At 52.9% G+C, this 26,084-nt stretch overlaps 1 protein-coding gene across 1 annotated transcript in view; it reads right to left on the bottom strand.

The window, feature by feature from the left end:
- LOC128684975 (lachesin) overlaps window positions 1-4,154 on the bottom strand; it is a 557,865-nt gene extending 553,711 nt beyond the window's left edge. The window contains exon 1 of the mRNA XM_070098933.1: window positions 4,104-4,154. The gene's annotated coding sequence lies outside the window, so the exon portion shown is untranslated. The remainder of the gene's footprint in view (window positions 1-4,103) is intronic.
- Between the last annotated feature and the right edge of the window lie 21,930 nt (window positions 4,155-26,084).

The following is a 26,084-nucleotide window of genomic DNA, read 5'->3' as shown; positions in this document are numbered from 1 at the left end:
ACTAGTATGAGGGTGTTGCAGTACTGGTATGAGGGTGTTACAGTACTGGTGTGAGGGTGTTACAGTACTAGTATGAGGGTGTTGCAGTACTGGTATGAGGGTGTTACACTACTGGTGTGAGGGTGTTACAGTACTGGTATGAGGGTGTTACGGTACTGGTATGAGGATGTTACACTACTGGTATGAGGGTGTTACAGTACTTTTTGTATGGGGGTGTTACGGTACTTTTTGTATGAGTGTTACGGTACTAGTATGAGGGTGTTACAGTACTGGTATGAGGGTGTTGCAGTACTGGTATGAGGGTGTTACAGTACTGGTATGAAGGTGTTACAGTACTGGTATGAGGATGTTACAGTACTGGTATGAGGGTGTTACAGTACTGGTATGAGGGTGTTACAGTACTGGTATGAGGGTGTTACAGTACTTTTTGAATGAGGGTGTTACGGTACTTTTTGTATGAGAGTGTTACGGTACTGGTATGAGGGTCTTACGTCACTTCTTGTACGAGGAGGTTACAGTACTCCTGGTACGGGGGTCTTACGGTACTCCTGGTACGAGGGTGTTACGGTACTCCTGGTACGAGGGTGTTACGGTACTCCTGGTACGGGGGTGTTACGGTACTCCTGGTACGAGGGTGTTACGGTACTCCTGGTACGAGCGTGTTACAGTACTCCTGGTACGGGGGTGTTACAGTACTCCTGGTACGAGGGTGTTACAGTACTCCTGGTACGAGGGTGTTACAGTACTCCTGGTACGAGGGTGTTACAGTACTCCTGGTACGAGGGTGTTACGGTACTCCTGGTACGAGGGTGTTACAGTACTCCTGGTACGAGGGTGTTACGGTACTCCTGGTACGAGGGTGTTACAGTACTCCTGGTACGAGGGTGTTATGGTACTCCTGGTACGAGGGTGTTACGGTACTCCTGGTACGAGGGTGTTACGGTACTCCTGGTACGAGGATGTTACAGTACTCCTGGTACGAGGGTGTTACGGTACTCCTGGTACAAGGGTTTACAGTACTCCTGGTACGAGGGTATTACGGTACTCCTGGTACGAGGGTGTTACATTACTCCTGGTACGAGGGTGTTACAGTACTCCTGGTACGAGGGTGTTACAGTACTCCTGGTACGAGGATGTTACAGTACTCCTGGTACGAGGGTGTTACGGTACTCCTGGTACGAGGATGTTACAGTACTCCTGGTACGAGGGTGTTACGGTACTCCTGGAACAAGGGTTTACAGTACTCCTGGTACGAGGGTATTACGGTACTCCTGGCACGAGGGTGTTACAGTACTGATACGAGGGTGTTACAGTACTGATACGAGGGTGTTACAGTACTCCTGGTACGAGGGTGTTACAGTACTCCTGGTACGAGGGTGTTACAGTACTCCTGGTACGAGGGTGTTACAGTACTCCTCGTACGAGGGTGTTACAGTACTCCTGGTACGAGGGTGTTACAGTACTCCTGGTACGAGGGTGTTACAGTACTCCTGGTACGAGGGTGTTACAGTACTCCTGGTACGAGGGTGTTACGGTACTCCTGGTACGAGGATGTTACAGTACTCCTGGTACGAGGGTGTTACGGTACTCCTGGAACAAGGGTTTACAGTACTCCTGGTACGAGGGTGTTACAGTACTCCTGGTACGAGGGTGTTACAGTACTCCTGGTACGAGGGTGTTACAGTACTCCTTTTACGAGGGTGTTACAGTACTCCTCGTACGAGGGTGTTACAGTACTCCTGGTACGAGGGTGTTACAGTACTCCTGGTACGAGGGTGTTACTGTACTCCTGGTACGAGGATGTTACAGTACTCCTGGTACGAGGGTATTACGGTACTCCTGGTACGAGGGCGTTACAGCACACCTGGTACGAGGATGTTACAGTACTCCTGGTACAAGGGTTTACAGTACTCCTGGTACGAGGGTGTTACAGTACTCCTGGTACGAGGATGTTACAGTACTCCTGGTACGAGGGTGTTACGGTACTCCTGGAACAAGGGTTTACAGTACTCCTGGTACGAGGGTGTTGCGGTACTCCTGGAACAAGGGTTTACAGTACTCCTGGTACGAGGGTGTTACAGTACTGATACGAGGGTGTTACAGTACTGATACGAGGGTGTTACAGTACTCCTGGTACAAGGATTTACAGTACTCCTGGTACGAGGGTGTTACAGTACTGATACGAGGGTGTTACAGTACTCCTGGTACGAGGATTTACAGTACTCCTGGTACGAGGGTGTTACGGTACTCCTGGTACGAGGGTGTTACGGTACTCCTGGTACAAGGATTTACAGTACTCCTGGTACGAGGGTGTTACGGTACTCCTGGTACGAGGGTGTTACAGTACTGATACGAGGGTGTTACAGTACTCCTGGTACGAGGATTTACAGTACTCCTGGTACGAGGGTGTTACGGTACTCCTGGTACGAGGGTGTTACGGTACTCCTGGTACAAGGATTTACAGTACTCCTGGTACGAGGGTGTTACGGTACTCCTGGTACGAGGGTGTTACAGTACTGATACGAGGGTGTTACAGTACTCCTGGTACGAGGATTTACAGTACTCCTGGTACGAGGGTGTTACTGTACTCCTGGTACGAGGGTGTTACAGTACTCCTGGTACAAGGATTTACAGTACTCCTGGTACGAGGGTGTTACAGTACTGATACGAGGGTGTTACAGTACTCCTGGTACGAGGATTTACAGTACTCCTGGTACGAGGGTGTTACGGTACTCCTAGTACGAGGGTTTACAGTACTCCTGGTACGAGGGTGTTACAGTACTTCTGGTACGAGGGTGTTACAGTACTTCTGGTACGAGGGTGTTACAGTACTCCTGATACGATGGTGTTACAGTATTCCTGGTACGAGGGTGTTACAGTACTTCTGGTACGAGGGTGTTACAGTACTCCTGGTACGAGGGTGTTACAGTACTCCTGGTACGAGGGTGTTACGGTACTCCTGGTACGAGGGTGTTACGGTACTCCTGGTACGAGGGTGTTACAGTACTCCTGGTATGAGGGTGTTACGGTACTCCTTGTACGAGGATGTTACAGTACTCCTGGTAAGAGGGTGTTACAGTACTCCTGGTACTACGAGGGTGTTACAGTACTCCTGGTACTACGAGGGTGTTACAGTACTCCTGGTACTACGAGGGTGTTACGGTACTCCTGGTACTACGAGGGTGTTACGGTACTCCTGGTACTACGAGGGTGTTACGGTACTCCTGGTACTACGAGGGTGTTACGGTACTCCTGGTACTACGAGGGTGTTACGGTACTCCTGGTACTACGAGGGTGTTACGGTACTCCTGGTACTACGAGGGTGTTACGGTACTCCTGGTACTACGAGGGTGTTACGGTACTCCTGGTACTACGAGGGTGTTACGGTACTCCTGGTACTACGAGGGTGTTACTGTACTCCTGGTACTACGAGGGTGTTACGGTACTCCTGGTACTACGAGGGTGTTACGGTACTCCTGGTACTACGAGGGTGTTACGGTACTCCTGGTACTACGAGGGTGTTACGGTACTCCTGGTACTACGAGGGTGTTACGGTACTCCTGGTACTACGAGGGTGTTACGGTACTCCTGGTACTACAAGGGTGTTACGGTACTCCTGGTACTACGAGGGTGTTACGGTACTCCTGGTACTACGAGGGTGTTACGGTACTCCTGGTACTACGAGGGTGTTACGGTACTCCTGGTACTACGAGGGTGTTACAGTACTCCTGGTACTATGAGGGTGTTACAGTACTCCTGGTACTACGAGGGTGTTACAGTACTCCTGGTACTACGAGGGTGTTACGGCACTCCTGGTACTACGAGGGTGTTACGGTACTGGTACTACGAGGGTGTCACAGTACTAGTCTCACTGAGAGAGACGCAGTACACACCACCTCAGACGGTGTCAGCAGAGTTACTGACCACCACTCAACAAGTTGCCTCCCTCAGCTCATCTCCCACACTGTTACCACACCCTCCACCTCCCCCATACCACCTCTCTCCATCCTTCCCTATCTATCCCAGATAGACATCTATCCCTCGCGGTAGTTACGCTCGCGGGTGAGTGACAGGATGCTTCGCGAACTCACACACGGACTCACAATGGCAAGGAGATCCTCAGAGTGAAGACTGTGGCAGCCTCCGAGTCTCTGGTAACACTGACGCTAGGACAGCGATAAGCTCCGCCCCTCGTGACGTCATGCGCGCGTGGGCGGGGCTTGAGAGTAGGCGGGGCTAAGGAGTGGGCGGGGTGAAGGGGCGTGGTGAAGGGGCGGGGCTAAACCATGCAACTTCCCAGAGAAGTTGAGAGAAAACGAAGACGTGATAACAGTGAACGCAGATTATGTGTGTGTGTGTGTGTACTCACCTAATTTTCGTTGCAGGGTCGATTCACAGCTCCTGGCCCAGCCTCTTCACTGGTCGCTATTAGGTCACTCTTCTTAAAGCTAAATATGGATCCTGCCTCCACTAAATCACTTCCCAAACTATTCCACTTCCTGACTACTCTGTGGCTGAAGAAATACTTCCTAACATCCCTGTGATTCACCTGTGTCTTCAACTTCCAACTGTGTCCCCTTGTTACTGTGTCCAATCTCTGGAACATCCTGTCTTTGTCCACCTTGTCAATTCCTCTCAGTATTTTGTATGCCGTTATCATGTCCCCCCTATCTCTCCTGTCCTCCAGTGTCGTCAGGTTGATTTCCCTTAACCTCTCCTCGTAGGACATACCTCTTAGCTCTGGGACTAGTCTTGTTGCAAACCTTTGCACTTTCTCTAGTTTCTTTACGTGCTTGGCTAGGTGTGGGTTCCAAACTGGTTCCGCATACTCCAATATGGGCCTAACATACACGGTGTACAGGGTCCTGAATGATTCCTTATTAAGATGTCGGAATGCTGTTCTGAGGTTTGCTAGGCGCCCATATGCTGCAGCAGTTATTTGGTTGATGTAAGCTTCAGGAGATGTGCCTGGTTACCTGGAGGTTACCTGGAGGTTATTCCGGGGATCAACGCCCCCGCGGCCCGGTCCATGATCAAGCCTCCCGATGGATCAGGGCCTGATCAACTAGGCTGTTACTGCTGGCCGCACGCAGTCCAACGTACGAGCCACAGCCCGGCTGATCCAGCACTGACTTTAGGTATCTGTCCAGCTCTCTCTTGAAGGCAGCCAAGGGTTTATTGGTAATTCCCCTAATGCTTGATGGGAAGCTGTTGAACAGTCTTGGGCCCCGGACACTTACGGTGTTTTCTCTTAGTGTACCAATGGGGCCTCTACTTTTAATTGGGGGCATTTTGCATCGCCTGCCCAGTCTTTTACTTTCGTAGGGAGTGATTTCTGTGTGCAGATTTGGGACCATTCCTTCCAGGATTTTCCATGCGTAGATTATGATATATCTCTCCCTCCTGCGTTCCAACGAGTACAAGTCAAGTGCTTCCAAACGTTCCCAGTAGTTAAGGTGCTTGACAGAACTTATACGTGCAGTAAAGGATCTCTGTACACTCTCTAGATTTGCAGTATTCCAGCCTAGAGAGAACAAGTGATTTGAAAAGGATCATCATGGGCTTGGCATCTCTCGTTTTGAAAGTTCTCATTATCCATCCTATCATTTTCTTTGCACGTGCGATCGTGGCACTGTTGTGATCCTTGAAAGTGAGATCCTCAGACATTACTACTCCTAGGTCCCTTACATTATTTTTCCGCTCTTTTGTGTTGCCGGAGTCAGTAGTATACTCTGTTCTAGTTATTATCTCCTCCAGTTTTCCATAACGGAGTAGTTGGAATTTGTCCCCACTGAACATCATATTGTTTACCGTTGCCCACTGGAAAACTTTGTTTATATCTTCTTGGAGGTTAACCGCGTCCTCAGCAGATGACAGCCTCATGCAGATCCTAGTATCATCCGCAAAGGATGATACGGTGCTGTGGTGTATATCTCTGTCTATGTCTGATGTGGTCTGATATGTCTGTTATGGTGCTATACTCACCCCAAAATCTTTTTCCTTGAGTGAAGTTTGTAGTCTATGGCCCCCTAGACTGTACTCCGTCTGCGGTCTTTTTTGCCCTTCCCCAATCTTCATGACTTTGTACTTGGTGGGGTTGGACTCCAGGAGCCAATTGCTGGACCAGGTCTACAGCCTTTGTAGTTCTGCCTGGTCTTCGACCGAATGAATTCTTCTCATCAACTTCACGTCATCTGCAAACAGGGACACTTCAGAGTCTATTCCTTCCGTCATAATACCAGAAACAGTACTGGTCCTAGGACTGACCCCTGTGGGACCCCGCTGGTCACAGGCACCCACTCTGGCACCTCGCCACGTACCAAGACTCGCTGCTGTCTTCCTGACAAGTATTTCCTGATCCATTGTAGTGCCTTCCCTGTTGTCCCTGTCTGGTCCTCCAGTTTTTGCACTAATCTCTTATGTAGAATTGTGTCAAACGCCTTCTTACAGTCCAAGAAAATGCAATCTACCCACCCCTCTCTCTCTTGTCTTACTGCTGTCACCCTGTCATAGAATTTCAGTAGGTTTGTGACACAGGATTTCCCGTCCCTGAAACCATGTTGGCTGCTGTTGATGAGATCATTCCTTTCTAGATGTTCCACCACTCTTCTCCTGATAATCTTCTCCATGATTTTGCATACTATACATGTCAGTGACACTGGTCTGTAGTTTAATGCTTCATGTCTGTCTCCTTTTTTAAAGATTGGGACTACATTTGCTGTCTTCCATACCTCAGGTAATCTCCCTGTTTCGATAGATGTATTGAATATTGTTGTTAGGGGTACACATAGCACCTCTGCTCCCTCTCTCAGGACCCATGGAGAGATGTTATCCTGCCCCATTGCTTTTGAGGTATCTAGCTCACTCAGAAGCCTCTTCACTTCTTCCTCGGTTGTGTGCACAGTGTCCAGCACATGGTGGTGTGCCCCTCCTCTCCGTCTTTCTGGAGCCCCTTCTGTCTCCTCTGTGAACACTTCTTTGATCTCATGTTGAGTTCCTCACATACTTCACGGTCATTTCTTGTTGTCTGTCCTCCTTCCTTCCTTAGCCTGATTACCTGGTCCTTGACTGTTGTTTTCCTCCTGATGTGGCTGTATAACAGCTTCGAGTCAGATTTGGCTTTCGCTGCTATGTCGTTTTCATATTGTCTTTGGGCCTCCCTTCTTATCTGTGCATATTCATTTCCGGCTCTACGACTGCTCTCCTTATTCTCCTGGGTCCTTTGCCTTCTATATTTCTTCCATTCCCTAGCACACTTGGTTTTTGCCTCCCTGCACCTTTGGGTAAACCATGGGCTCATCCTGGCTTTTTCATTATTCCTGTTACCCTTGGGTACAAACCTCTCCTCAGTCTCCTTGCACATTGTTGTTACATATTCCATCATCTCATTAACTGGCTTCCCTGCCAGTTCTCTGTCCCACTGAACCCCGTTCAGGAAGTTCCTCATTCCCGCGTAGTTCCCTTTCTTGTAGTTTGGCTTCATTCGCCCTGGCCTTCCTGCTTCTCCCTCCACTTGTAGCTCTACTGTGTATTCGAAGCTTAAAACTACATGATCGCTGTGTGTGTGTGTGTGTGTGTGTGTGTGTGTGTGTGTGTGTGTGTGTACTCACCTAGTTGTACTCACCTAGTTGAGGTTGCGGGGGTCGAGTCCGAGCTCCTGGCCCCGCCTCTTCACTGATCGCTACTAGGTCACTCTCCCTGAGCCGTGAGCTTTGTCGTACCTCTGCTTAAAGCTATGTATGGATCCTGCCTCCACTACATCGCTTCCCAAACTATTCCACTTACTGACTACTCTGTGGCTGAAGAAATACTTCCTAACATCCCTGTGATTCATCTGTGTCTTTAGCTTCCAACTGTGTCCCCTTGTTACTGTGTCCAATCTCTGGAACATCCTGTTTTTGTCCACCTTGTCAATTCCTCTCAGTATTTTGTATGTCGTTATCATGTCCCCCCTATCTCTCCTGTCCTCCAGTGTCGTCAGGTTGATTTCCCTTAACCTCTCCTCGTAGGACATACCTCTTAGCTCTGGGACTAGTCTTGTTGCAAACCTTTGCACTTTCTCTAGTTTCTTTACGTGCTTGGCTAGGTGTGGGTTCCAAACTGGTGCCGCATACTCCAATATGGGCCTAACGTATACGGTGTACAGGGTCCTGAACGATTCCTTATTAAGATGTCGGAATGCTGTTCTGAGGTTTGCTAGGCGCCCATATGCTGCAGCAGTTATTTGGTTGATGTGCGCTTCAGGAGATGTGCCTGGTGTTATACTCACCCCAAGATCTTTTTCCTTGAGTGAGGTTTGTAGTCTCTGACCCCCTAGACTGTACTCCGTCTGCGGCCTTCTTTGCCCTTCCCCAATCTTCATGACTTTGCACTTGGTGGGATTGAACTCCAGGAGCCAATTGCTGGACCAGTTCTGCAGCCTGTCCAGATCCCTTTGTAGTTCTGCCTGGTCTTCGATCGAGTGTATTCTTCTCATCAACTTCACGTCATCTGCAAACAGGGACACCTCAGAGTCTATTCCTTCCGTCATGTCGTTCACAAATACCAGAAACAGCACTGGTCCTAGGACTGACCCCTGCGGGACCCCGCTGGTCACAGGTGCCCACTCTGACACCTCGCCACGTACCATGACTCGCTGCTGTCTTCCTGACAAGTATTCCCTGATCCATTGTAGTGCCTTCCCTGTTATCCCTGCTTGGTCCTCCAGTTTTTGCACCAATCTCTTGTGTGGAACTGTGTCAAACGCCTTCTTGCAGTCCAAGAAAATGCAATCCACCCACCCCTCTCTCTCTTGTCTTACTGCTGTCACCATGTCATAGAACTCCAGTAGGTTTGTGACACAGGATTTCCCGTCCCTGAAACCATGCTGGCTGCTGTTGATGAGATCATTCCTTTCTAGGTGTTCCACCACTCTTCTCCTGATAATCTTCTCCATGATTTTGCATACTATACATGTCAGTGACACTGGTCTGTAGTTTAATGCTTCATGTCTCTCTCCTTTTTTAAAGATTGGGACTACATTTGCTGTCTTCCATGCCTCAGGCAATCTCCCTGTTTCGATAGATGTATTGAATATTGTTGTTAGGGGTACACATAGCGCCTCTGCTCCCTCTCTCAATACCCATGGGGAGATGTTATCTGGCCCCATTGCCTTTGAGGTATCTAGCTCACTCAGAAGCCTCTTCACTTCTTCCTCGGTTGTGTGCACTGTGTCCAGCACTTGGTGGTGTGCCCCACCTCTCCGTCTTTCTGGAGTCCCTTCTGTCTCCTCTGTGAACACTTCTTTGAATCTCTTGTTGAGTTCTTCACATACTTCCCGGTCATTTCCTGTTGTCTCTCCTCCTTCCTTCCTTAGCCTGATTACCTGGTCCTTGACTGTTGTTTTCCTCCTGATGTGGCTGTACAACAGTTTCGGGTCAGATTTGGCTTTCGCTGCTATGTCATTTTCATATTGTCTTTGGGCCTCCCTTCTTATCTGTGCATATTCATTTCTGGCTCTACGACTGTTCTCCTTATTCTCCTGGGTCCTTTGCCTTCTATATTTCTTCCATTCCCTAGCACACTTGGTTTTTGCCTCCCTGCACCTTTGGGTAAACCATGGGCTCATCCTGGCTTTTTCATTACTCCTGTTACCCTTGGGTACAAACCTCTCCTCAGCCTCCTTGCATTTTATTGCTACATATTCCATCATCTCATTAACTGGTTTCCCTGCCAGTTCTCTGTCCCACTGAACCCCATTCAGGTAGTTCCTCATTCCTGTGTAGTCCCCTTTCTTGTAGTTTGGCTTCATTCGTCCTGGCCTTCCTGCTTCTCCCTCCACTTGTAGCTCTACTGTGTATTCGAAGCTTACAACCACATGGTCACTGGCCCCAAGGGGTCTTTCATATGTGATGTCCTCGATATCTGCACTACTGAAGGTGAATACTAAGTCCAGCCTTGCTGGTTCATCCTCTCCTCTCTCTCTTGTAGTGTCCCTTACGTGTTGGTACATGAAGTTCTCCAGTACCACCTCCATCATCTTAGCCCTCCAAGTATCTTGGCCCCCATGTGGGTCCAAGTTCTCCCAATCTATCTCCTTGTGGTTAAAGTCACCCATGATCAGGAGCTTTGCCCTGCATGCATGAGCTCTTCTGGCCACTCTAGCCAGTGTGTCAACCATCGCTCTATTGCTCTCGTCGTACTCTTGCCTTGGCCTCCTGCTGTTCTGTGGTGGGTTATACATCACTGCTATTACCACCTTGGGACCTCCAGAGTGAAGTGTTCCCACTATGTAATCACTTTCTTCTCCGCTATCTTCTCTCTCCAGCTCATCAAAATTCCAGCGATTTTTGATCAGCAACGCCACTCCTCCACCCCCCCTGTTCCCTCTGTCTTTCCTCAGGATTTGGTATCCCGTTGGAAAGATGGCATCTGTTATCATACCTGTAAGCTTGGTTTCTGTGAGAGCTATGATGTCCGGTGATGCTTCTTTGACTCTTTCTTGCCACTCCTCCCACTTATTTGTTATTCCATCAGCGTTTGTGTACCATACCTTCAGTTTCCTTTCCAACACTGTGGTTTGGGGGGCCTGTGAGGGTGGGAGACCTGGTGGCATACTGTGGGGTTCTATAGCTTGGTGTTGGGTGGAGGCTGTGGGTATGGATTGTAGGGTGTGTTGGGATGGTGTGATAGGTTGTATGGTTCTGAGAGTAGTTGTGTGTGTGCTTGCCCTTGCTGTTCTGTCCTGCTCTGACTGACCTCTGCTGGTTCCCTCCTTGTCTCTTTTCCTAGCTCCTTTCGCTTTTTTGTCCTCTCCCTCAGCTGCTGTCGTTCTGATTTTGTTCTGTCTCTGTCTAGGAACACCCTCTTGTACTCTTCCGAGTATTTCAATCGTGTGTGTGTGTGTGTGCGTGTGCGTGTACTCACCTAGTTGAGGTTGCGGGGGTCGAGTCCGAGCTCCTGGCCCCGCCTCTTCACTGATCGCTACTAGGTCACTCTCCCTGAGCCGTGAGCTTTATCATACCTCTGCTTAAAGCTATGTATGGATCCTGCCTCCACTACATCGCTTCCCAAACTATTCCACTTACTGACTACTCTGTGGCTGAAGAAATACTTCCTAACATCCCTGTGATTCATCTGTGTCTTCAGCTTCCAACTGTGTCCCCTTGTTACTGTGTCCAATCTCTGGAACATCCTGTCTTTGTCCACCTTGTCAATTCCTCTCAGTATTTTGTATGTCGTTATCATGTCTCCCCTATCTCTCCTGTCCTCCAGTGTCGTCAGGTTGATTTCCCTTAACCTCTCCTCGTAGGACATACCTCTTAGCTCTGGGACTAGTCTTGTTGCAAACCTTTGCACTTTCTCTAGTTTCTTCACGTGCTTGGCTAGGTGTGGGTTCCAAACTGGTGCCGCATACTCCAATATGGGCCTAACATACACGGTGTACAGGGTCCTGAATGATTCCTTATTAAGATGTCGGAATGCTGTTCTGAGGTTTGCTAGGCGCCCATATGCTGCAGCAGTTATTTGGTTGATGTGCGCTTCAGGAGATGTGCCTGGTGTTATACTCACCCCAAGATCTTTTTCCTTGAGTGAGGTTTGTAGTCTCTGACCCCCTAGACTGTACTCCGTCTGCGGCCTTCTTTGCCCTTCCCCAATCTTCATGACTTTGCACTTGGTGGGATTGAACTCCAGGAGCCAATTGCTGGACCAGGTCTGCAGCCTGTCCAGATCCCTTTGTAGTTCTGCCTGGTCTTCGATCGAGTGAATTCTTCTCATCAACTTCACGTCATCTGCAAACAGGGACACCTCAGAGTCTATTCCTTCCGTCATGTCGTTCACAAATACCAGAAACAGCACTGGTCCTAGGACTGACCCCTGCGGGACCCCGCTGGTCACAGGTGCCCACTCTGACACCTCGCCACGTACCATGACTCGCTGCTGTCTTCCTGACAAGTATTCCCTGATCCATTGTAGTGCCTTCCCTGTTATCCCTGCTTGGTCCTCCAGTTTTTGCACCAATCTCTTGTGTGGAACTGTGTCAAACGCCTTCTTGCAGTCCAAGAAAATGCAATCCACCCACCCCTCTCTCTCTTGTCTTACTGCTGTCACCATGTCATAGAACTCCAGTAGGTTTGTGACACAGGATTTCCCGTCCCTGAAACCATGTGCGTGTGTGTGTGTGTGTGTGTGTGTGTGTGTGTGTGTGTGTGTGTGTGTGTGTGTGTGTGCGTGTGTGTTGTGTGTGCTTTGTGTATGTGCTTTTGTGTGTGTACTTGTGTGAGCGCGTCACTAGTCTGTACCCCGTTTCCGGTCTTCTTGCTCCTCCCCCAGCCTTCATGACCTTGCATTTACTAGGGCTGAACTCAAGCAACCACTTATCTGACCACTCTTGCAATCTCTCCACAGTTCCCCTCCCTCCCTTCCCTTCCCTTACCCTCATCATTTATTCTCCCCATCAGTTTTACATCATCAGCAAACAGAGATTTATATGAGGTAAGACACATATACAACAGTTAGGTATCCTCTAACTGTTGCATATGTGTCTTACCTAACAACCTGTCGGTATTCTATACCATTTTAATGTTCAGAGATATATATGAATTAGTCTCATCTGCAATGTCAGCCACATTAACCTGAAACAGCACTGGTCCTAATACTGATCCTTGAGGAACCCCGCTGGTCACTCTTCACCAATTCTGACGTCTCCTTCCTGACAAACATACGTTCCTTCCTCTAAGACACTCTCTGATCCACTCGTGTATGTTTCCTGATATTCCTTCCTAAATCTCAAGTCTTTGGCCCAGGTTCTTGCGAGGTACAGTATTAAATGCTTTTTTAACGTCCAAGAAAATGCAATCCACCCAACCCTCTCTCTCCACTTTCTCACGCATGTTTCTTCCTCATAACGCCCCTAAAAACCGTTGAAGAATGTTAACTATCTGTGAAGACTTGCTGGTGGCTCTATATGAGAGCACTCATCTCCAAGTGCTCTACCACCTGATCCCCCGTACGGGTGGAAACATTTGGACGTAATTCCTTAAGACACCTGCTGTCCATGAATACCTAGCAGTAAAATAGGTACCTGGGTGTTAGTGGACTGATGTGAGTCGCATCCTGGGGAAAAAATTAACCTAAGTTGCGGGAAATGTTAAGCATAACAAGTGGCTTTCTATATAGTAGTGTGTCGTTTATTACAACCCAGGAGTCCAAATGGCCTGTTACCCCGGGTGTAAAGGGAGCAAAATAAACACAGCAGAAAACTTTTGACTTACATTATCCTTCACCAATTTAGAACAGCAGTATGTACACTATGTACAGTGATAGGTATTAGTGCACTCCACGGTAAGCAAGGCAGAAATAGAAGCCACAAGATAGCAGACCGTGCTTCAACCAGCTCTAGAATGGGAATGACAAAGGCAGACAGGTGAGTGGTACCCACATAACCTCTGCGATTGCCAAAACCATCTTCTTATTGGCTGGAACCTGGTCACTAGTTGAACGACGGGGCCCCATCATCAACCCTCAGTCACCTGGTTCGCTGGCTGGGTGTGTACATGCGCCGAATAAAGGTTACGTACTCTTTGTATGCCACACCATTGATGTCACCTATGATCTGTATCAGGTCTATCATGTACTGGAAAAAAAATATTATTGTTATTGTTATTATTATAATTATTATTATTATTATTATTATTATTATTATTATTATTATTATTATTATTATTATTGTTATTATTATTATTATTATTATTATTATTATTATTATTATTATTATTATCATTATTATCATATAACCTGAAGAGGAGTAGTGGAGCACTAGGAGAGGACTGGTACAGCACCAGGAGAGGACTGGTACAGCACCAGGAGAGGACTGGTGGAGCACCAGGAGAGGACTGGTACAGCACCAGGAGAGGACTGGTGGAGCACCAGGAGAGGACTGATGGAGCACCAGGAAAGGACTGGTACAGCACCAGGAGAGGACTGGTGGAGCACCAGGAGAGGACTGGTACAGCACCAGGAGAGGACTGGTGGAGCACCAGGAGAGGACTGGTACAGCACCAGGAGAGGACTGGTGGAGCACCAGGAGAGGACTGGTACAGCACCAGGAGAGGACTGGTGGAGCACCAGGAGAGGACTGGTACAGCACCAGGAGAGGACTGGTACAGCACCAGGAGAGGACTGGTACAGCACCAGGAGAGGACTGGTACAGCACCAGGAGAGGACTGGTACAGCACCAGGAGAGGACTGGTACAGCACCAGGAGAGGACTGGTACAGCACCAGGAGAGGACTGGTACAGCACCAGGAGAGGACTGGTACAGCACCAGGAGAGGACTGGTACAGCACCAGGAGAGGACTGGTACAGCACCAGGAGAGGACTGGTACAGCACCAGGAGAGGACTGGTACAGCACCAGGAGAGGACTGGTACAGCACCAGGAGAGGACTGGTACAGCACCAGGAGAGGACTGGTACAGCACCAGGAGAGGACTGGTACAGCACCAGGAGAGGACTGGTACAGCACCAGGAGAGGACTGGTACAGCACCAGGAGAGGACTGGTACAGCACCAGGAGAGGACTGGTACAGCACCAAGAGAGGACTGGTGGAGCACCAGGAGAGGACTGGTACAGCACCAGGAGAGGACTGGTACAGCACCAGGAGAGGACTGGTACAGCACCAGGAGAGGACTGGTACAGCACCAGGAGAGGACTGGTACAGCACCAGGAGAGGACTGGTACAGCACCAGGAGAGGACTGGTACAGCACCAGGAGAGGACTGGTACAGCATCAGGAGAGGACTGGTACAGCACCAGGAGAGGACTGGTACAGCACCAGGAGAGGACTGGTGGAGCACCAGGAGAGGACTGGTACAGCACCAGGAGAGGACTGGTGGAGCACCAGGAGAGGACTGGTGGAGCACCAGGAGAGGACTGGTACAGCACCAGGAGAGGACTGGTACAGCACCAGGAGAGGACTGGTGGAGCACCAGGAGAGGACTGGTGGAGCACCAGGAGAGGACTGGTACAGCACCAGGAGAGGACTGGTGGAGCACCAGGAGAGGACTGGTACAGCACCAGGAGAGGACTGGTGGAGCACCAGGAGAGGACTGGTACAGCACCAGGAGAGGACTGGTGGAGCACCAGGAGAGGACTGGTACAGCACCAGGAGAGGACTGGTGGAGCACCAGGAGAGGACTGGTACAGCACCAGGAGAGGACTGGTGGAGCACCAGGAGAGGACTGGTGGAGCACCAGGAGAGGACTGGTACAGCACCAGGAGAGGACTGGTACAGCACCAGGAGAGGACTGGTACAGCACCAGGAGAGGACTGGTGGAGCACCAGGAGAGGACTGGTACAGCACCAGGAGAGGACTGGTACAGCACCAGGAGAGGACTGGTACAGCACCAGGAGAGGACTGGTACAGCACCAGGAGAGGACTGGTGGAGCACCAGGAGAGGACTGGTACAGCACCAGGAGAGGACTGGTGGAGCACCAGGAGAGGACTGGTGGAGCACCAGGAGAGGACTGGTACAGCACCAGGAGAGGACTGGTGGAGCACCAGGAGAGGACTGGTACAGCACCAGGAGAGGACTGGTGGAGCACCAGGAGAGCACTGGTGGAGCACCAGGAGAGGACTGGTACAGCACCAGGAGAGGACTGGTGGAGCACCAGGAGAGGACTGGTACAGCACCAGGAGAGGACTGGTGGAGCACCAGGAGAGGACTGGTGGAGCACCAGGAGAGGACTGGTGGAGCACCAGGAGAGGACTGATGGAGCACCGGGAAAGGACTGCTGGAGCACCAGGAGAGGATTGGTACAGCACCAGGAGAGGACTGGTGGAGCACTAGGAAAGGACTGGTACAGCACCAGGAGAGGACTGGTGGAGCACCAGGAGAGGACTGGTGGAGCACCAGGAGAGGATTGGTACAGCACCAGGAGAGGACTGGTGGAGCACCAGGAGAGGACTGGTGGAGCACCAGGAGAGGACTGGTACAGCACCAGGAGAGGACTGGTGGAGCACCAGGAGAGGACTGGTACAGCACCAGGAGAGGACTGGTGGAGCACCAGGAGAGGACTGGTACAGCACCAGGAGAGGACTGGTGGAGCACCAGGAGAGGACTGGTACAGCACTAGGAGAGGACTGGTGGAGCACCAGGAGAGGACTGGTACAGCACCAGGAGAGGACTGGTGGAGCACCAGGAGAGGACTGGTACAGCACCAGGAGAGGACTGGTGGAGCACCAGGAGAGGACTGGTACAGCACTAGGAGAGGACTGGTGGAGCACCAGGAGAGGACTGGTACAGCACCAGGAGAGGACTGGTGGAGCACCAGGAGAGGACTGATGGAGCACCAGGAAAGGACTGCTGGAGCACCAGGAGAGGATTGGTACAGCACCAGGAAAGGACTGGTGGAGCACTAGGAGAGGACTGGTACAGCACCAGGAGAGGACTGGTACAGCACCAGGAGAGGACTGGTGGAGCACCAGGAGAGGACTGGTACAGCACCAGGAGAGGACTGGTGGAGCACCAGGAGAGGACTGATGGAGCACCAGGAAAGGACTGCTGGAGCACCAGGAGAGGATTGGTACAGCACCAGGAGAGGACTGGTGGAGCACCAGGAGAGGACTGGTGGAGCACCAGGAGAGGACTGATGGAGCACCGGGAAAGGACTGCTGGAGCACCAGGAGAGGATTGGTACAGCACCAGGAGAGGACTGGTGGAGCACTAGGAGAGGACTGGTACAGCACCAGGAGAGGACTGGTACAGCACCAGGAGAGGACTGGTGGAGCACCAGGAGAGGACTGGTACAGCACCAGGAGAGGACTGGTGGAGCACCAGGAGAGGACTGATGGAGCACCAGGAAAGGACTGCTGGAGCACCAGGAGAGGATTGGTACAGCACCAGAAGAGGACTGGTGGAGCACCAGGAGAGGACTGGTGGAGCACCAGGAGAGGACTGGTACAGCACCAGGAGAGGACTGGTGGAGCACCAGGAGAGGACTGGTACAGCACCAGGAGAGGACTGGTACAGCACCAGGAGAGGACTGGTACAGCACCAGGAGAGGACTGGTGGAGCACCAGGAGAGGACTGGTACAGCACCAGGAGAGGACTGGTGGAGCACCAGGAGAAGACTGATGGAGCACCAAGAAAGGACTGGTGGAGCACCAGGAGAGGACTGGTACAGCACCAGGAGAGGACTGGTGGAGCACCAGGAGAGGAGTGGTGGAACATCAGGAGAGGACCGGTGGAGCACCAGGAAAAGACTCGTGCAGCACCAGGAGAGGAGTGGTGGAACACCAGGACAGGACTGGTGGACAACCAGGAGAGAACTGGTGGAGCACCAGGAGAGGACTGGTACAGCACCAGGAGAGGATTGGTACAACACCAGGAGATGACTGGTGGAGCACCAGGAGAGGACTGATGGAGCACCAGGAAAGGACTGCTGGAGCACCAGGAGAGGATTGGTACAGCACCAGGAGAGGACTGGTGGAGCACCAGGAGAGGACTGGTGGAGCACAAGGAGAGGACTGGTACAGCACCAGGAGAGGACTGGTGGAGCACCAGGAGAGGACTGGTACAGCACCAGGAGAGGACTGGTGGAGCACCAGGAGAGGACTGGTACAGCACCAGGAGAGGACTGGTACAGCACCAGGAGAGGACTGGTACAGCACCAGGAGAGGACTGGTGGAGCACCAGGAGACGACTGGTGGAGCACCAGGAGAGGACTGGTACAGCACCAGGAGAGGACTGGTGGAGCACCAGGAGAGGACTGGTACAGCACCAGGAGAGGACTGGTGGAGCACCAGGAGAAGACTGATGGAGCACCAAGAAAGGACTGGTGGAGCACCAGGAGAGGACTGGTACAGCACCAGAAGAGGACTGGTGGAGCACCAGGAGAGGAGTGGTAGAACATCAGGAGAGGACCGGTAGAGCACCAGGAAAGGACTCGTGGAGCACCAGGAGAGAAGTGGTGGAACACCAGGACAGGACTGGTGGACAACCAGGAGAGAACTGGTGGAGCACCAGGAGAGGACTGGTACAGCACCAGGAGAGGATTGGTACAACACCAGGAGAGGACTGGTGGAGCACCAGGAGAGGACTGATGGAGCACCAGGAAAGGACTGCTGGAGCACCAGGAGAGGATTGGTACAGCACCAGGAGAGGACTGGTGGAGCACCAGGAGAGGACTGATGGAGCACCAGGAGACGACTGGTGGACCACGCGGAGAGGACTGGTACAGCACTAGGAGAGGACTGGTACAGCACTAGGAGAGGACTGGTACAGCACTAGGAGAGGACTGGTACAGCACTAGGAGAGGACTGGTACAGCACTAGGAGAGGACTGGTGGAGTACCAGGAGAGGATTGGTACAGCACTAGGAGAGGACTGGTACAGCACTAGGAGAGGACTGGTGGAGCACCAGGAGAGGACTGGTACAGCACTAGGAGAGGACTGGTGGAGCACCAGGAGAGGACTGGTACAGCACTAGGAGAGAACTTGTACGGCACTTGGAGAGAACTGGTGGAGCACCAGGAGAGGACTGGTACAGCACTAGGAGAGGACTGGTACAACACCACGAGAGGACTAGTGGAGCACCAGGAGAGGACTAGTACAGCACTAGCAGAGGACTGGTAAAGAACTAGGAGAGGACTGGTGGAGCACCAGGAGAGGACTGGTACAGCACCAGGAGAGGACTGGTACAGCACTAGGAGAGGACTGGTACAGCACTAGGAGAGGACTGGTGGAGCACCAGGAGAGGACTGATGGACCATCAGGAGAAGACTGGTGGACCACCAGGAGAGGACTGGTACAGCACTAGGAGAGGACTGGTACAGCACTAGGAGAGGACTGGTACAGCACTAGGAGAGGACTGGTGGGGTACGAGGAGAGGATTGGTACAGCACTAGGAGAGGACTGGTACAGCACTAGGAGAGGACTGGTGGAGCACCAGGAGAGGACTGGTACAGCACTAGGAGAGGACTGGTGGAGCACCAGGAGAGGACTGGTACAGCACTAGGAGAGAACATGTACGGCACTAGGAGAGAACTGGTGGAGCACCACGAGAGGACTGGTACAGCACTAGGAGAGTACTGGTACAACACCACGAGAGGACTAGTGGAGCACCAGGAGAGGACTAGTACAGCACTAGCAGAGGACTGGTAAAGAACTAGGAGAGGACTGATGGAGCACCAGGAGAGGACTGGTACAGCACCAGGAGAGGACTGGGACAACACTAGGAGAGGAGTGGTACAGCACTAGGAGAGGACTGGTGGAGCACCAGGAGAGGACTGGTACAGCACTACGAGTGGACTGGTACAGCACTAGGAGAGGGCTGGTACAGCACTAGGAGAGAACTGGTACAGCATTAGGAGAGGACTGGTGGAGCACCAGGAGAGGACTAGTGGAGCACCAGAAGAGGACAGGTACAGAACTAGGAGAGGACTGGTACATCACTAGGAGAGGACTGGTACAGCACAAGGAGAGGACTGGTGGAGCACCAGGAGAGGACTGGTACAGCACTAGGAGTTGACTGGTACAGCACTCGGAGAGGACTGGTGGAGCACCAGGAGAGGACTAGTAAAGAACCAGGAGAGGACTGGTACAGCACTAGGAGAGTACTGGTACAGCACTAGCAGAGGACTGGTGGAGCACCAGGAGAGGACTGGTACAGCACCAGGAGAGGACTGGTGGAGCAACGGGAGAGGACTGGTGGAGCACCAGGAGAGGACTGCTGGAGCACCAGGAGAGGACTGCTGGAGCACCAGGAGAGGACTGATGGAGCACCAAGAGAGGACTGGTACAGCACCAGGAGAGGACTGGTACAGCACCAGGAGAGGACTGGTACAGCACCAGGAGAGGACTGGTACAGCACCAGGAGAGGACTGGTACAGCACCAGGAGAGGACTGGTGGAGCACCAGGAGAGCACTGGTACAGCACCAGGAGAGGACTGGTACAGCACTAGGAGAGGACTGGTACAGCACCAGGAGAGGACTGGTACAGCACCAGGAGAGGACTGGTGGAGCAACGGGAGAGGACTGGTGGAGCACCAGGAGAGGACTGCTGGAGCACCAGGAGAGGACAGCTGGAGCACCAGGAGAGGACTGCTGGAGCACCAAGAGAGGACTGGTACAGCACCAGGAGAGGACTGGTACAGCAGCAGGAGAGGACTGGTACAGCACCATGAGAGGACTGGTACAGCACCAGGAGAGGACTGGTACAGCACCAGGAGAGGACTGGTACAGCACTAGGAGAGGACTGGTACAGCACCAGGAGAGGACTGGTGGAGCACCAGGAGAGGACTGGTACAGCACCAGGAGAGGACTGGTACAGCACTAGGAGAGGACTGGTACAGCACCAGGAGAGGACTGGTACAGCACCAGGAGAGGACTGGTACAGCACCAGGAGAGGACTGGTGCAGCACCAGGAGAGGACTGGTGGAGCACCAGGAGAGGACTGGTACAGCACCAGGAGAGGACAGGTGCAGCACCAGTAGAGGACTAGTACAGCACGAGGAGAGGACTGCTACAGCATAAGGAGAGGACTGGTACAGCACCAGGAGAGGACTGGTACAGCACCAGGAGAAGACTGGTACAGCATCAGGAAAGGACTGGTACAGCACCAGGAGAGGACTGGTACAGCACCAGGAGAGGACTGGTACAGCACCAGGAGAGGACTGGTACAGCACCAGGAGAGGACTGGTACAGCACCAGGAGAGGACTGGTACAGCGCCAGGAGAGGACTCTTACAGCACCAGGAGAGGACTGGTACAGCTCCAGGAGAGGACTGGTACAGCACCAGGAGAGGACTGTTACAGCACCAAGAGAGTACTGGTACAGCACCAGGAGAGCACTGGTGGAGCACCAAGAGAGGACTGGTACAGCACCAGGAGAGGACTGGTACAGCACCAGGACAGGACTGGTACAGCACCAGGAGAGTACTGGTACAGCACCAGGAGAGGACTGGTACAGCACCAGGACAGGACTGGTACAGCACCAGGAGAGGATTGGTACAGCACCAGGAGAGGACTGGTACTGCACCAGGAGAGGACTGGTACAGCACCAGGAGAGGACTGGTACAGCACCAGGAGAGAACTGGTACAGCACCAGGAGAGGATTGGTATAGCACCAGGAGAGGACTGGTACAGCACCAGGAGAGGACTGGTACAGCACCAGAAGAGGACTGTACACCACCAGGAGAGGACTGGTACAGCACCAGGAGAGGACTGGTGGAGCACCAGGAGAGGACTGGTACAGCACCAGGAGAGGACTGGTACAGCACCAGGAGAGGACTGGTACAGCACCAGCAGACGACTGGTACAGCACCAGGATAGGACTGGTACAGCACCAGGAGAGGACAGGTGCAACACCAGAAGAGGACTGGTACAGCACCAGGAGAGGACTGGTACTGCACCAGGAAGGGACTGGTACAGCACCTGGAGAGGACTGGTACAGCACCAGGAGAGGAGTGGTACAGCACCAGGAGAGGACTGGTGGAGCACCAGGAGAGGACTGGTACAGCACCAGGAGAGGACTGGTACAGCACCATGAGAGGACTGGTACAGCACCAGGAGAGGACTGGTACAGCACCAGGAGAGGACTGGTACATCACCAATAGAGGACTGGTACAGCACCAGGAGAGGACTGGTACAGCACCAGGAGAGGACTGGTGCAGCACCATGAGAGGACTGGTACAGCACCAGGAGAGGACTGGTACATCACAAGGAGAGGACTGGTACAGCACCAGGAGAGGACTGGTACAGCACCACGAGAGGACTGGTACAACACCAGGAGAGGACTGGTACATCACCAGGAGAGGACTGGTACAGCACCAGGAGAGGACTCGCACAACACCAGGAGAGGACTGGTACAGCACCAGGAGAGGATTGGTACAGCACCAGGAGAGAACTGGTACAGCACCAGGAGAGGACTGGTTCATCACCAGGAGAAGACTGGTACAGCACCAGGAGAGGACTGGTACAGCACCAGGAGAGGACTGGTACATCACCAGGAGAGGACTGGTACATCACCAGGAGAGGACTGGTACAGCACCAGGAGAGGACTGGTACAACACCAGGAGAGGTCTCGTACAGTAGCAGGAGAGGACTGGGACAGCACCAGGAGAGGACTGGTACAGCACCAGGAGAGGACTGGTACAGCACCAGGAGAGGACTGGTACATCACCAGGAGAGGACTGGTACAGCACCATGAGAGGACTGGTACAGCACCAGGAGAGGACTGGTACAGCACCATGAGAGGACTGGTACAGCACCATGAGAGGACTGGTACAGCACCATGAGAGGACTGGTACAGCACCAGGAGAGGACTGGTACAGCACCAGGGGGGGACTGGTACAGCACCAGGAGAGGATTGGTACGGCACCATGAGAGGACTGGTACAGCACCAGGAGAGGACTGGTACATCACCAGAAGAGGACTGGTACATCACAAGGAGAGGACTGGTACAGCACCAGGAGAGGACTGGTACAGCACCAGGATAGGACTTTTACATCACCAGGAGAGGTCTGGTACATCACCAGGAGAGGACTGGTACAGCACCAGGAGAGGAATGGTGGAGCACCAGGAGAGGACTGGTACAGCACCAGGAGAGGACTGGTACAGCACCAGGAGAGGACAGGTGCAACCCCAGACGAGGACTGGTACAGCACCAGGAGAGGACTGGTACAGCACCAGGAGGGGACTGGTACAGCACCTGGAGAGGACTGGTACAGCACCAGGAGAGGAGTGGTACAGCACCAGGAGAGGAGTGTACAGCACCAGGAAATAACTGGTACAGCACCAGGAGAGGACTGGTACAGCACCAGGAGAGGACTGGTGGAGCACCAGGAAAGGACTGGTACATCACCAGGAGAGGACTGGTACAGCACTATGAGAGGACTGGTACAGCACCAAGAGAGGACTGGTACAGCACCAGGAGAGGACTGGTACAGCACCATGAGAGGACTGGTACAGCACCAGGAGAGGACTGGTACAGCACCAGGAGAGGACTGGTACAACACCAAGAGAGGACTGGTTCAGCACCATGAGAGGACTGGTACAGCACCAGGAGAAGACTGGTACAGCACCAGGAAAGGACTGGTGCAGCACCAGGAGAGAACTGGTACAGCACCAGGAGAGGACTGGTGCAGCACCAGGAGAGGACTGGTACAGCACCAGGAGAGGACTGGTACAGCACCAGGAGAGGACTGGTACAGCACCAGGAGACGACTGGTACAGCACCAGGAGAGGACTGGTACAGCACCAGGAGAGGACTGGTACAGCACCAGGAGAGGACTGGTACAGCACCAGGAGAGGACTGGTACAGCACCAGGAGAGGACTGGTACATCACCAGAAGAGGTCTGGTACAGCACCAGGAGAGGAATGGTGGAGCACCAGGAGAGGACTGGTACAGCACCAGGAGAGGACTGGTACAGCACCAGGAGAGGACTGGTGGAGCACCAGGAAAGGACTGGTACAGCACCAGGAGAGGACTGGTACAGCACCAGGAGAGGACTGGTACAGCACCAAGAGAGGACTGGTACAGCACCAGGAGAGGACTGGTACAGCACCATGAGAGGACTGGTACAGCACCAGGAGAGGACTGGTACAGCACCAGGAGAGGACTGGTACAGCACCAGGAGACGACTGGTACAGCACCAGGAGAGGACTGGTACAGCACCAGGAGAGGACTGGTACAGCACCAGGAGAGGACTGGTACAGCACCAGGAGAGGACTGGTACAGCACCAGGAGAGGACTGGTACAGCACCAGGAGAGGACTGGTACAGCACCAGGAGAGGAATGGTGGAGCACCAGGAGAGGACTGGTACAGCACCAGGAGAGGACTGGTACAGCACCAGGAGAGGACTGGTGCAACACCAGAAGAGGACTGGTACAGCACCAGGAGAAGACTGGTACAGCACCAGGATGGGACTGGTACAGCACCTGGAGAGGACTGGTACAGCACCAGGAGAGGAGTGGTACAGCACCAGGAGAGGATTGGTACAGCACCAGGAGAGGACTGGTACAGCACCAGGAGAGGACTGGTACAGCACCAGGAGAGGACTGGTACAGCACCAGGAGAGGACTGGAGCAGCACCAGGAGAGGACTGGTACAGCACCAGGAGTGGACTGGTACAGCACCAGGAGAGGACTGGTACAGCACCAGGAGAGGACTGGTACAGCACCAGGAGTGGACTGGTACAGCACCAGGAGAGGACTTGTACATCACCAGGAGAGGACTGGTACATCACCAGGAGAGGACTGGTACAGCACCAGGATAGGACTGGTACATCACCAGGAGAGGACTGGTACATCACGAGGAGAGGACTGGTACAGCACCAGGAGAGGACTGGTACATCACCAGTGGAGGACTGGTACATCACCAGGAGAGGACTGGTACAGCACCAGGAGAGGACTGGTACAGCATCAGGATAGGACTGGTACATCACCATGAGAGGACTGGTACATCACCAGGAGACGACAGGTACAGCACCAGGAGAGGACTGGTAAAGCTCCAGGAGAGGACTGGTGCAGCACCAGGAGAGGACTGGTACAGCACCAGGAGAGGACTGGTACAGCACCAGGAGAGGACTGGTACAGCACCAGGAGAGGACTGGTACAGCACCAGGAGAGGACTGGTACAGCTCCAGGAGAGGACAGGTACAGCACCAGGAGAGGACTGGTACAGCACCAGGAGAGGACTGGTACAGCACCAGGAGAGGACTGGTACAACACCAGGAGAGAACTGGTACAGCACCAGGAGAGGATTGGTACAGCACAAGGAGAGGACTGGTACAGCACCAGGAGAGGACTGGTTAATCACCAGGAGAGGACTGGTACAGCACCAGGAGAGGACTGGTACACAACCAGGAGATGACTGGTACATCACCAGGAGAGGACTGGTACAGCACCAGGAGAGGACTGGTACAACACCAGGAGAGGACTCGTACAGTACCAGGAGATGACTGGTACAGCACCAGGAGAGGACTCGTACAGCACCAGGAGAGGACTGGTACAGCACCAGGAGAGGACTGGTACATCACCAGGAGAGGACTGGTACAGCACCATGAGAGGACTGGTACATCACCAGGAGAGGACTGGTACAGCACCATGAGAGGACTGGTACAGCACCATGAGAGGACTGGTACAGCACCATGAGAGGACTGGTGGAGCACCAGGAGAGGACTGGTACAGCACCAGGAGAGGACTGGTACAGCACCATGAGAGGACTGGTACAGCACCAGGAGAGGACTGGTACATCACCAGGAGAGGACTGGTACATCACCAGGAGAGGACTGGTACAGCACCAGGAGAGGACTTGTACAGCACCAGGATAGGACTGGTACATCACAAGGAGAGGTCTGGTACATCACCAGGAGAGGACTGGTATAGCACCAGGAGAGGAATGGTGGAGCACCAGGAGAGGACTGGTACAGCACCAGGAGAGGACTGGTACAGCACCAGGAGAGGACAGGTGCAACACCAGAAGAGGACTGGTACAGCACCAGGAGAGGACTGGTACAGCACCAGGAGGGGACTGGTACAGCACCTGGAGAGGACTGCTACAGCACCAGGAGAGGAGTGGTACAGCACCAGGAGAGGACTGGTACAGCACCAGGAGAGGACTGGTACAGCAAAAGGAGAGGACTGGTACAGCACCAGGTGAGGACTGGTGGAGCACCAGGAGAGGACTGGTACAGCTCCAGGAGAGGACTGGTACAGCACCATGAGAGGACTGGTACAGCACCAGGAGAGGACTGGTACAGCACCAGGAGAGGACTGGTACAGCACCAGGAGAGGACTGGTACAACACCAAGAGAGGACCGGTTCAGCACCAGGAGAGGACTGGTACAGCGCCAGGAGAAGACTGGTACAGCACCAGGAAAGGGCTGGTGCAGCACCAGGAGAGGACTGGTACAGCACCAGGAGAGGAATGGTACAGCACCAGGAGAGGACTGGTACAGCACCAGGAGAGGAGTGGTACAGCACCACGAGAGGACTGGTGCAGCACCAGGAGAGGACTGGTACAGCACCAGGAGAGGATTGGTACAGCACCAGGAGAGGACTGGTACAGCACCAGGAGAGGACTGGTACAGCACCAGGAGAGGACT

Source organism: Cherax quadricarinatus, chromosome 5 (genome assembly GCF_038502225.1).
Source record: "Cherax quadricarinatus isolate ZL_2023a chromosome 5, ASM3850222v1, whole genome shotgun sequence".
NCBI classification, from domain to species: domain Eukaryota; kingdom Metazoa; phylum Arthropoda; class Malacostraca; order Decapoda; family Parastacidae; genus Cherax; species Cherax quadricarinatus.
This window is presented reverse-complemented; position numbering and strand designations above follow the sequence as displayed.